Here is a 12039-nt window from a genome sequence, read left to right on the forward strand (position 1 = left end):
TTGAGGACCTCACTCATGCTGTCTGCTATCAGAGGGGTGTTGCTGGCACGGGCTGCTGAGGGCTGCTCTGACCCAGAGGCCAGGGCCTGCATGGTACCCTCTGACTGCTTTTGACGTGGCCTGGCTTGTCCCTCCTCAGCCATCTCCCTCCAAAGCAGAACAGTGGTGGCTGTGTACAACTGCAGCATCCTCCCATAGGGCTGCAGCAGCTTTGCTGCCTTCCCTGCCAGAGATCTCTACTGCTGTAACTGCTTCCACCTGCTGTGTGCCAGGGTAAATCTGAGCCACAATTAACCCTTTTTAATGATGCAACTAGCTACATCCGTGAAGGAGAAACAATATGGGTTTCACTCAGACCTCCTGCCTAAGAGCTTAGCCTCAAACTGCTCTCACAGATCTCCGGGAAGAGAGCTTTTGGCAGTGCCACTCTCCAAGAGGCAGCTCCTGTCCCTAGTGCTGCTGCTGGAGCCCCAGGGTGCAGCTAGAAACCCATCTCTGCCAGCCCTCAGAATCCACTGACCTGGGTAGCTGCTGGCATTTGCCAAGGCAAGCAGCTGAACCCGAGGGGCTGTCAGCGACAACTGCACACCCCAGAGACAGCGAGTGTGGGGGCCTGTGAGACCTCCCCATGGGCATCCACAGCAGCATGAACAGAGAGGAGAGATGATGAGGTGTCAGAAAGGCTGGCACACTTCTGCCTCCTGGGGAAGAGGTATCTGCTGGGAGGGTGGCAGTGCCCAGAGCAAGGCGAGGCAGCTTCTTGTGACAAACCTTCCCAATGGTGCAAGGAGACTGGCTTCACAGATATGTCTCCAGGTAGGGAGGGACATACCTGAGCACCAGGCACAGCCATGCCTACCTCTTTTCTCATGCTTGGTAGACCAGTGGGTGCTGATCACACCATGTAAAGCAGGAGTTTGGAAGCATTGACTCTGCCTCTGCTGGAAGAGGCAACAGCCCAGCTGGGAATGGGTCCTTGTGGGAATGTGGGATCCAGTCTCCCCTGCAGAGGACTTGATCAGGAAAGGGCTGGAGAGGCACCTCTTGCCTCCTGGAGACCATGGTACCTTCTCCTGTCCAGGTTTGGGAAGAAAGGTTCCAGCACCTTATTTCAAGGGGCAGAAGGAGGTGAGGGCAGCAAATCCTGAGTGCAGGCTCATCCCTCCCTTTGTGAGCATCCTGAGGGAGGGCAGCATCAGTCTCACGCATTTCCTGCTGGCCACCTTAGAGGGGTCCCTGCTTGGTATGCTTCTGGGGATCCTGCCTGGGAGACTCCTTCCCTGAATGCCTCCAGGTACTCCAGTGCCTTGGATGCAGCTGATGTTGGAGCTCCATGGCTTAGTGCTGAGTCTCTCTGTAGCTTCCCAGCTGGAGGCACGGATGGAGTGAAGGGGCTATTGGTGCTACCCCTTCACTCAAGTTAGCACAGCCTGCCTCCAGCAAGCCAAAGTAAATGCAGCTCCATTCGACCTGCTGGGGTCTGCTCTCTGTCCCCCACGCCACTCCATGCTTCACATGGCAGCTGGGAAGTGTCCCAGGCACTGGAACCCCATGGTTGTTGCTGTTCAGCTGCTTGAATGTTCCCTGGCACACACACAGAGAAACTTTCCATGCACGGTTCAGGACCAGCTACAGGCCAGGGACCTTTCCTGGCAAGGTGTTCTGGTTTGGAAGCTGAAAAAAAATCCATAGGCAGGAGGTGGATTGCCCTCAGTAGCCAAGGCTGGTCTGAAGTGTTTCTGATGTACCCTTCTAAAAGTCACTCCAGAGGATACAGAGCGAAAGAACCTGAGAAAACAAAATGCATGATGTAAGCACTGCCCTTGCAGGGGCTGGGGTTAGTTCATCTCTCTGATGGCACAGGTCATCCGTGGGGGGTTCTAAACGAGAGCCAATGGCATCCTGGCCTGCATCAGGAACAGTGTGGCCAGTAGGACAAGGGAGGTTATTCTTCCCTTGTACTCAGCACTGGTCAGGCCACACCTTGAGTACTGTGTCCAGTTCTGGGCCCCTCAATTCAAGAAAGATGTTGAGGTGCTGGAACATGTCCAGAGCAGGGCAACAAAGCTGGTGAGGGGCCTGGAGCACAAATCCTATGAGGAGAGGTTGAGGGAGCTGGGCCTGTTTAGCCTGCAGAAGAGGAGGCTCAGGGGTGATCTTATTACTGTCTACAACTACCTGAAGGGGCATTGTAGCCAGGTGGGGGGTGGCCTCTTCTCCCAGGCAACCAGCAATAGAACAAGGGGACACAGTTTAAAGCTGTGCCAGGGTAAGTATAGGCTGGATATTAGGAGGAAGTTCTTGATAAAGAGAGTGATTGGCATTGGAATGGGCTGCCCAGGGAGGTGGTGGAGGCACCGTCCCTTGGAGGTGTTCAAGCAAAGCCTGGCTGGGGCACTTAGTGCCATGGTCTGGTTGACTGGATAGGGCTGGGTGCTAGGTTGGACTGGATGATCTTGGAGGTCTCTTCCAACCTGGTTGATTCCATGATCACATTGGGAAGGCAAAATACTGCCAAGGCCAAAGCAGAAGCTCAGACTGTGCCGACCTGAACGCTGCTCTCGGGCTCTCTGACTGTGGTTGTTATTTGTAAGTGCTCTCAAACACTTCAGAAAGAACAAAACACAAAACATCTTTGTGCTGTGGGTTGTCTGCAAATGTTCATTTTGACAAGTTGCTGTCTGTTACTGGTATTGGACTAGTCACAGAGTGTATTTTATGTTCCCTAACTGGGTGACAAGCTTGTAAAACAGAAGAATAGCAAGTGACAGCTACTAGCATGATTTCTGGTTGTTTTTATAGTTGCTGGTTTCATGGGCACTGGGAGCTGTGTGGAGATTAGCAAGAGGATGTCAGGAATAAGGAGGCCAGCAGTGGGTAGCCTTGCCAGAAAATGAAAGGCTTACTAATGAGGCAGGTAGCTCCCTTTCAGACAGTTAGCATGCAGGGGCCGAGATGTGCAAGTTAAGGTTTGTAGGGAGTAAGGAATAGGACGTGGCAAAGGGTCATTTAAAACCCCCTGGCACACCAGCAAATGCTTCACTCGTAGGAGAGGGGAAAAGGGAACTGTGCCTAAGGCAAGAGCCCAGCAGCCCAGAGGCTGCCCTCCCAAGGTACTCCCCAGGCCACTCTTCTTCCCCTCGAGCCAACCCAGCGGTTCCAAGGCAGAAGAGCGGCGAACAGAAGCTTGTTGCTCCTGGGCGCTTCTGCCTGGTGCGCACAGCCGCAGCTGGGGCGCCAGAGCCGCCCTGCGCAGCGCCGAGTCATACCCGCCCGGTCCCTGCCCCCCAGCTCGCTGCGGGACGGGCAAAGCCGACGTCTCCTCCACCCAGGCAGCCCTGCTGCGCCGGGACCCAGGCTCCCAGCTCTCTCTGCTTCCACTGCGTGGGGGGTGGCTTTAGCAGTGCCCTTGAGCCGTCGGAGGAGTCAGGAAACTCAGCAGTGTTTCAGGCAGGGGAGGATGCTCTTGGCAGGCCCTCCCCGGGCTCCGTTCTTCTCTGCTCAAGACTTCATGTTGTAACCTCTCAGGGTCCTGGAGAGGGGTTTGAAGGTGAAAAGTGTCCTTCAGGCCAGCACAGCAGTCTGCCCAAGCTGAGAGGTGGGTGCTGAAGGAAATTGTTTCTGCCTTTTTTTCTCCCTAAAGCTGCTCCAAAAGAAAATAGGCCTCCTTGAGAGGCTTTGGACTGCGGCATCAGCACACAGTGATGTAAGCCTCTGCTCGGTGTCACTTGGTCCCAGCTGTGTCATGCTGTGCACAAGCCCTTCTAACCTGCATGGCAGGAACAGGTTTGCCTTGACTTAGGGCATCCAAATCACCACAGCAGAAAGGCAGCAGATAACAGCATCTTATCAGCAGATAACAACAAGCATTATTCCTAACATCCATGCAGCCAGGTTCCCTGAAACTCAGGCTTTATGCTGTGAAGGCCAGGTGAGACCCATAGGTGTCCAAGAGGCCTTAAAATAAGCACATTTGTGACCACTGTGCTCAAACTTTGAAGATCCTGAACTCTGAGGGACAACACAAGGCACGAGGCAATGCAGACAAACGCCAGAAAGTACCTGCTAAAGGGAAGAAAATCATCACCTGCTGCCTTCTGCAGGGGCCTAAAGGAAGCCATGGAGTCTGCAAAGCCACACAGACAAAAAGCTGGCGCCACGGAAGCAGCCCAGGAATGAAAGCAGAAGTCTGCACACAAACACAGCATGCTCTACATGCCACATCCCCTGCCACACCCACTGACTGATGGGAACCAAGATGAAGACAACACCATGGGGCCAGACACAAGGCCACTTTTCCTCCACTCTGCAGACAGCAGCACTTTGAGAAGCTCTGGTAAAGAGCAGGAGTCTCCTGCAGATCCCTTCGGCTCTGACAAACCCTTCCACAGGGAGCTCTCAGAGAGGAACAGCACAGGTGGAGCAAACGGAGGGATCAGAACTGCAAACGAGAGTCAAACTCAAAAGGAGGTTCCCCAAGGAATGCCTCCAACCTCAGTGCTATCATCATGCTCAGGTCTCGTTAATCACCATGCCAACCATCGCCCTGCAAAGGCACAAGAGCCACTTCTGATGGGGGTAGGAACTGAGGGGCTGCAAGTGCAATGCCCTCACTGCAACCAAAAGGCAGAAAGGCCTGAACAGTGTCTGAATTGTGCCTAAGTAAAGGTGGGGCTGGGCCTCACTCCAGCAACCAGTGCAACCTTTTTCACTCCATGTATGGGCAGGGAAGGACAGAAATGTCACTGCTGCCTTGCCACCACCACAGTCCCAGTGGAGTCCAAGAGCCACCAGCCGGGCAGAGTTCACCTGCCAGCAGCCATGGCAGAGCTGGGTGCCTGCTGTGCGTGGCTGTCTCCGTCCCCTCTGCAGTCAGTGGAGAGGGAGGCACTGGTGGCTGACTCACCAGCTCTCCAGTGAGGTGTCTGGGGTAGGTAGGGGTGGCTCATCCTTGGGGTGATCCTCTCCACAGACTTTCACAGCAGAAGCTCTGTGCCTGCCTCTGGGCTGGGAGCTGACAGGGATCCCTGTCTTGCACCAGAAGACTTCACTTGCTGCTTTCCTACACCTATAGCCTAGGACCTGTGGAGGGCACAAACCTTGTCTGAGACCCCAGGCCTTTAGTTAAAGCCTGGAGTGTGGAGGAGGGGAAAACTGCTACATGGATTTTGCAGCTTCAGACAGCTGGTGCCTCACCTCAGGCCCTTTCTTTCGTGTGGTGGCAGAGTCATAAAGGCCACTGCAAGACTGAGGTCCCGACTGGCAGTTGCAGAGTGCAGGCAGCCCTGTGCTGGCTGTCCTGCTCCAGGCTGTGCTGCAGACTGGTTCAGCTGAGCAGGTGAAACACGTGGGGCAGTAAACGCAGAGCTTCTGACATCCTGGCCTGTGTTTGCACCATGGGCAGAACTCTGAGTGTGTGTGGTCAGAGTCTGTCACTTACTGAGGAGCTCACTGTGTACAGACCCAGGCAGAGTCACTTCAGATGGCTTCATGAGTGCCTATCCTGTAAGGACTTTGGGTTTTTGCCATGTTAGAACCAAGATTCTTACCTCGGGTAAGATGCAGAAAGAAGCCCAGCAACTGTCTGGAGCCTGCACCAACTCCTGAGCATGCCTGGACACCCCTCAGGCAGATGTCATCTCTGCTGACAGACTGCTTGAGCTGCCTGCACAGGACCCGGGAAACAAAAAGCAGGAGTCAGGAAGGGCATTGGAATGCCCTTTGGTGGGAGTCCAGAGATCAGATCATCAGGCCACCTGGGATGCCACCTCTGCTCTCTGACCTTTACATCTCTGGAGCAAAAGTGTAATGTCCTCCTGAAGGAAAAAAAAAGTGTGCCATCACCCTTGGTGTGGTCAGGCCACAAGGACAGGGTCCCGAAGCTTTGCTTGCATCCAGGTGTGCTTTTTGCTGGCATTTCCCCTCGGGGTAAGCATCTCCTCTGTGTCGGACAGTGGTTATGTTAACTGCTCTAAAACCACTAAGAGCATCCGCTCTGTGCAGCAGATGGCTGCAGAACAGGAGTGCCAGAGAAGGCCGGGGGACAGTGCTGAGCTGTGCTCTTGTGTCATTTGCCTTTAGCTGGCACCAGCAAGCCCAGCCCATCGCTCTGACACGGAGGGTGCTGAGCCCCCAGCAGCACAGCAGGCTGGCAGAGGGCTGCATCACTGAGGGGCACAGTTTAGAGGTGTGAGTTAACTTCTGCTGCATGCAGAGGTCACTTGGCACCTCTCATCACAAGCTGCTTTCTTCCTGGCAGTTTGGAATGGCACCTTTCTGGGCATCTTGTGCATCTAAAGGGGTGGGTAAGCTGCCTGCCTTCCAGCAGAGGAGCACAAAGCAAGCACTGCACGTCAGCACTGGTGAATAGTGCTCGCAGAGGGCTTGATTCCACCAAAGTTACTCACGCTGAGTGGTTTTGTATTCCAGGAGAAGCCTATTCATCTCAGCTAGATTAGTCACAGCACAAGGAGAGCAGAATTGGACTCTGAATAAGCTCAGTTAATGTTCTGCTGTAAAAAAAAACTACTAATTGATATTTCCCATGCCCTCAGCATTTGGCAAACATGCTGTAACCACACATACATATTAATCATTTTCTGCACCCTATCCCCATGGAACAAGCCTTGGTGGTTTGTCAGGATTCATATAGCTTTTCAGCAGAGGTATTGCCAGCTCAGAGCAGGCACAGCTTTCCTCTGCTGACCCTCAGAGGACCTGCAACCAGAGGCACATTTCTTATGAACAGAATCAGAACAGCTGCATGACTGAGCTAACAAAGTTGCTCTTTTCCATGCAAGTAAGTGTTTCGTCCTTTAATCCGATCTCACCCCTGTAGGGAAGTGATGAGTTCTGCAGGCACTGCTCCTGGTTGAACACAGTGCAGCTTTCCCACTGGTAAGTCAAAACCCTCCTCCACTGCTGCCTTGGTTCTACTCTCTGATGGGTAAGATGTCCTCTTCTGATAGCTGTGGTGCTGGGAAACACCTGGCAGAGTGTTTCTCACAGGTGAGTGAGATCTTGTGGCTGCTCTAACACAGAGCTGTGGTCCCAGAGGCAGGGGTGACGACCTTGGAGCAAAGCAACGCGGAAGGAAGGAGCTGTGCTTCTGGCAAGGGTGCTGCAGCTGGCTGAAGCCCACCCCTTGGAAGGCAGTGCTTCCCCTGCTCCCAGTTGGGAAAGCAGGGGGTAGCACGGCAGGGGACACTGGCCTCCAAAAGCAGGACTGGGAGCCATTCCTAGCCCTGCTGGTCCCATGAGCTGAGGGCTCAGACTCTGCACCAGTGCTGGCCATATGCAGCTAGTGAGAGGTTCAGCTTCCAGAGGCCAATAGAGGGGCATTCACCTGGCACTGGCAGCACCAGAGGGAAACTAAGGAAGCCAGAAAAGGCAGGGGAACTTTGGGGCTGAGGTTCACCAGCTCCAGTCTGACACAGACCTGAACCTTTCACACAGAGATGTTCTGTGGCACTGTCTGCCTACTCTGCCTCTGGGTGAACGCCAACACTTGTACCACTCAGGCCTTGCTGTATTTAGCTGATGAAACTCTCTGGCTAGCTCTGGCCAAGGGACACTTCTGCAAGAGCCTCTAGAGACATCTAAACAAGGTGTTCCACTTGCTGGCCCACATATTCTCAGTGCTCTTAGGTGGCACTCAATGAGGTCCAAGCCTGTGCCCATGTCCAGAAGCTTGTCTCAGATGAGGTGTTACAGTACAGGTGTGCTAGTTTGAAGCAAGCTAGAATGTTTTGGTGATAAAAAGTAGATCACAGGCTGTGAGAGGAAAACAATGGTGATGTCTTCTTCCCTAAGAGTCTTGCTGAACAAGAAAGCAAAACATCAGATAACACTCTTGCCATTTTGACTGCACTCTCGGGCTGGGCTCTGACTGAGCTGCAGCTCCCTAACCTCACCTGCCACTCACCTTTGCTTCTTAACCTCTTGGCTGAGCCTCTTTTCTTCCTTAAGACTGAGGTAAGGTTGAGAGGGGCAGGGGGAAGGTGCAGGGGTGGTTGAGAGCCCCTCCTGGGGACTCAGGTTTCTGGGAGGGGAGTTGTGCTTCTGTATTACTTTTACCTTGTATATTTCTGTCTATAATTGTTATCTGCTTGTACATTGTGCTGCTGTAAATAAATAGCTTCATTTATATTCCCAGAGCAGCTGAGTCTAGTTGGGTACTTCTACAGTGTGGGGGGCGGGGTACACCCAAACCATCACAACAGGGAAATCCAAAAGAGGCAGCATCTGCACCTGACTTTGCTGGGTGTTCAGACACTTCTCCTTCACATCACCTGTGAAAGTGACACCTAGCAGAAGTTTCACCCTACCCTCTTACACTTCCAGACCAATTCTCTTTCCTGTGTCACTGCTCCTGACACCCACACAGTCACCTCCTCCTGTACAAGCACCTGACCCCTGTGAGGCTAACCAGAAAACCAAGGCAGCAGTTTGAGAACCACAAGGCAGACAGATGCCTCACTTAGGGTAATTCCTGCAGGTCCCAGGCTGTGTCACAGATCAGGGCCTCAGTCATTCTGAGCACAGAATGTACACAAGATAGAAGCCATGTTAGAAATGCAGAAGAGGTGCACTGCTGGTGCTGCACTGGGTTATACAGACAGCATTGCAGAGGAGTAGCTGTCAGGAGAACACTCTTTGCCATCATCCCTCAACACTGAACATTCAAAATCCATGAGCAGAGGAACTAAAGAGATGTTCAGATCTCTTCAAGCAGTCATCCAGAATGCAGTACTCATTTGCTGCTCAACCAAATCCTGAGATGCCATCCTTAACAGACAGAAACTGATCTAAATTCAGTGATGTTTGCCTCTGGGATTTATAGGGACAGCAGCAAGATCAGATAGAATCAGGTCTTTGTCCTGTCCTATCTCATCTCTCTGAGAGCATCTGGAAATACTTTGCAACAGCAGACCAGCTACTCTGTCATCTTAGGAGAATGGACAGAGCACCACTGCTGCTCTCCTCAGCAAATGGCATCACAGGCAAGAAACAAGGACAACTTTCTGTGGCAGCTTTGCTTCATGGGCTTCCTTTCAGAGCTTTTCTTGTAAAAGAGTGAAAAATGAAAGCTGTAGACAGGCACTGGTTTGCCCTGCCATAGAGAAGGTCTGCCACAGGACCAGTAATGGCATACTACAGCAGCAGTGTTGGAGAAATTCTTGTTAGCAGAGCACACAAGAATTGATAAACAATGAGCAACCCGTGCTGGGAATGTCCTTGAATCCATCTTGGGAGTTTAGATAGCAGGCACAGGGTAGCTTCCCCCCACATGCAGCTGCAGGGGGTGGAGTGCAGCTGCAGGTGGGCAGAGTTTAGCCAGCCCCAGAGGCTGACCCTCAGATTGTCATGGTATGCTGACCTATCTATGCCTTACAAGTAACTCTGTACCCTCAGATTATAACCAATCTTGGTGGAGCCCGCCTACTGCTAGAAGTGCATATAAGTCACTGCATCACAGAAATAAAGGGGATTTGACCATCTAACCACAGTGGTGACCAAAGAGTCATCTTCCCATAGCGCTCCACCGAACGTGTTCTCCGACACAGCAGGACTGGTTTGCATCAGCTCAGGAGCTGTGCTTGCTGGCTGCTGACGCTGAAGAGCTGGTCTGATTTGTGTCACATAACAAAGATGGCATAAATTGAGTTGCTGTGTGAATCAGGAGTGAATCCCACACAAAATGCTGTGCAATACCTTTTATTTAGCCTTGTGCCCTGGGAGTGCTCACAGTGCTGAAACCCACCAGCCTGCAGTCAGAGTGTGCCCTGCTGAACACCAAAGATGTCCCTGTGGGCTCTGTGCTAGCAGCTGGTGAACCCATATGAAAGGCAGACCTTCATTTTTACAGCTTTAGAGACATTCCTGCAGCACGCCCATGTTTTTCTTCAACATGCTAGCTCTTCTAGCCCACTTGGCATCACACAAACACATTTAAATACAGGGGATAATCACTGCCCAGATAGCACTCCAGGGAGCTGTACTGACAGAACATCAATGGATGTCCCACTTACCTGCCAGCCTGGAGGGGCAAGACTGAGGACCCCTGTACTCTCATTTCACTCCCTACAAGTACTGCCTGCAAAAGAAATTGCTTCTAGAGGCACTGGTCAGTGGACATTTCTGAATGACCCAGTTCTCTCCTGGGGGATGATTCCCAAAATCACTCAATTCAAAGGCCAATCCCTACTTCTTTAAAAACATGGGGAAAAAACCTGGACTAATACCAACCTCAGCATTGTATTTTCTCTGGTCAGCTCTTCTGTGCTGGCTCAGAAACACTGCACCTCCAAAAGCAAGTTAATTCCTGGCACATCCCACACAGCGAGAGCTAGGGCAGCTTCCAAGAGCCATCTCACCACCTTGCCCTTTGCCCATCTTTGCTTTAGGAAGGTTGTTCTTTTCCTGCCATTGCAACTGCCAGCAAGGGAAGGCAACCAGGAACCTTGCAGAAGGGTCAGATTCAGCCTGACTGGGACAGCTTCCCCCTTCTTTAAGCAGAAGGCTCTCTGAAGCCACTGGGGGAACAGGCTCTTTTCCTCAGATGTTTGAGTGTATCTCCAGATCATTTCCTCCTCTGGAATAGTGCCATCACACTTTCCTTCTTGGAAGAGTTTTCCCATTGTGCAAGGCCCTGTGCAGCTCCCCGTAAGGGACGTGCTGGTGGCACACGACTGTGATCTTGCCAACAGCCAGGCACTGCTGCGCAGCTGTGCCCAGCCCCGGCAGCTTCCAGGGAGTGAAAATGCTCTCTGAATCCTGCTTATCTAGCAGGAAGATTTGCAGAGAAGGAGCCCTCTGCCCCCTCTCCGTGCACAGCCGGTCTGACTCACTGGACTCAGGATTCCCATCTGGACGTCTCTCTGGAAGATGGGCCCAAGCCAAGCAGTTTGTCTATTCTTAGCCTTATCCCTTACAAAGATAGTTTTCCCCACAAAATCTCCTTTCCCTCAGCCATCTCGGAGAGCACCTGGCCCTGAGCAAACACAGCAGCCAGGGCGGGGTGTCTTGTTCGCCGCTCGTTTCAGGGAGGTGTCAAAGTCTGCTAGAGATCAGGTAAGCGCTAAGGCTGGGAACAACCGTCACAGAAGCAAAAATAAAGTCAGATACTGTACCCCTGTCGCCGGGCAGCGCCAGCTGCGGGAACGTGAGCCACACACCGAGGCAGAAAAGTCTGACGCCGCCTGCGCTCCGGGAGCGACCTCTCTCGGCTGCCCGCTCCCCGGCCAGCAGCTTCCCCTCCCGGCAGCTCCGCGCCGCGGCCCGGCCCCGCTGCCCGGCCCAACGAGCTGTGCCGCGGCGCCGCTGGCTCCCACCCGCAGTGCCAGCCCTGCGGGGCGCTGCCAGCCTCGGGAGCTGCCTTCTGTGCCCAGCTGCTCCCGGCGCCGCCAGCCAGGCTTTGAGGGGGAGCTGAGAGCAGCGAAACGCCCCCCGGACTCTGCCTCACCATCGGCAGCGCTCGGCTGCTTCCTCGTCCGCCTCTCCTCACACCTCACGCTCGACCACCGCGGTCCTTCTGCCCCGCAGCCCCGGGCGGGGCAGGCTCCTTGCTAGGGCTGTTTGCTCACAGTCCCAGCGTTGGTTGGAGTTCCTGGCCAGTTTCCCTCGTGTCCTGGCTTTCTCTGCAGCCTGAAGCTGAGGCAGACCCTTGATGATCTTGGAGATCTTTTGCAACCTTAATGATCCTGTGACCTTCCAGCAGAAGGCTGGTATGGCCAGGCAGGGTCAGCCAGGGCAGATTGGCCCCAGCTACAAATGGCTCTGCAGGTTGCCACCCTAATAGTGCTAGAGATGTGGGGAGGACCTTGAAAGATGGCACCTTGGGACAGACAAGATATGGAGACTGAAAGGCCTGAAGAGAATGAGGAAAGAGAAATCTTCCTCACTAAAGAGTTAAAGCAAACAAAAAAACAGAGTCTGGAAGGCCAGGAAGAAACCAGATCAACGCACAGAGGTGTGCTGATGGTTCCCAGGCTGGGTTCGTGGAGAACATTCAGGGTCACTGAGTTGATGGGCTCTTGG

General features: G+C 53.3%; 1 long non-coding RNA gene across 1 annotated transcript; it reads right to left on the bottom strand.

Moving 5' to 3' along the window:
• Positions 1 to 3461: 3461 nt before the first annotated feature.
• On the bottom strand, positions 3462 to 11255 carry LOC135181131 (uncharacterized). Its single transcript, XR_010304749.1, has 3 exons — positions 11133 to 11255; positions 5550 to 5665; positions 3462 to 3532 (listed from the first exon to the last, which is right to left on the bottom strand). It is a non-coding gene; the product is annotated as an uncharacterized LOC135181131 (long non-coding RNA).
• Between the last annotated feature and the right edge of the window lie 784 nt (positions 11256 to 12039).

This window comes from Pogoniulus pusillus, chromosome 14 (genome assembly GCF_015220805.1).
Source record: "Pogoniulus pusillus isolate bPogPus1 chromosome 14, bPogPus1.pri, whole genome shotgun sequence".
NCBI lineage: Eukaryota > Metazoa > Chordata > Aves > Piciformes > Lybiidae > Pogoniulus > Pogoniulus pusillus.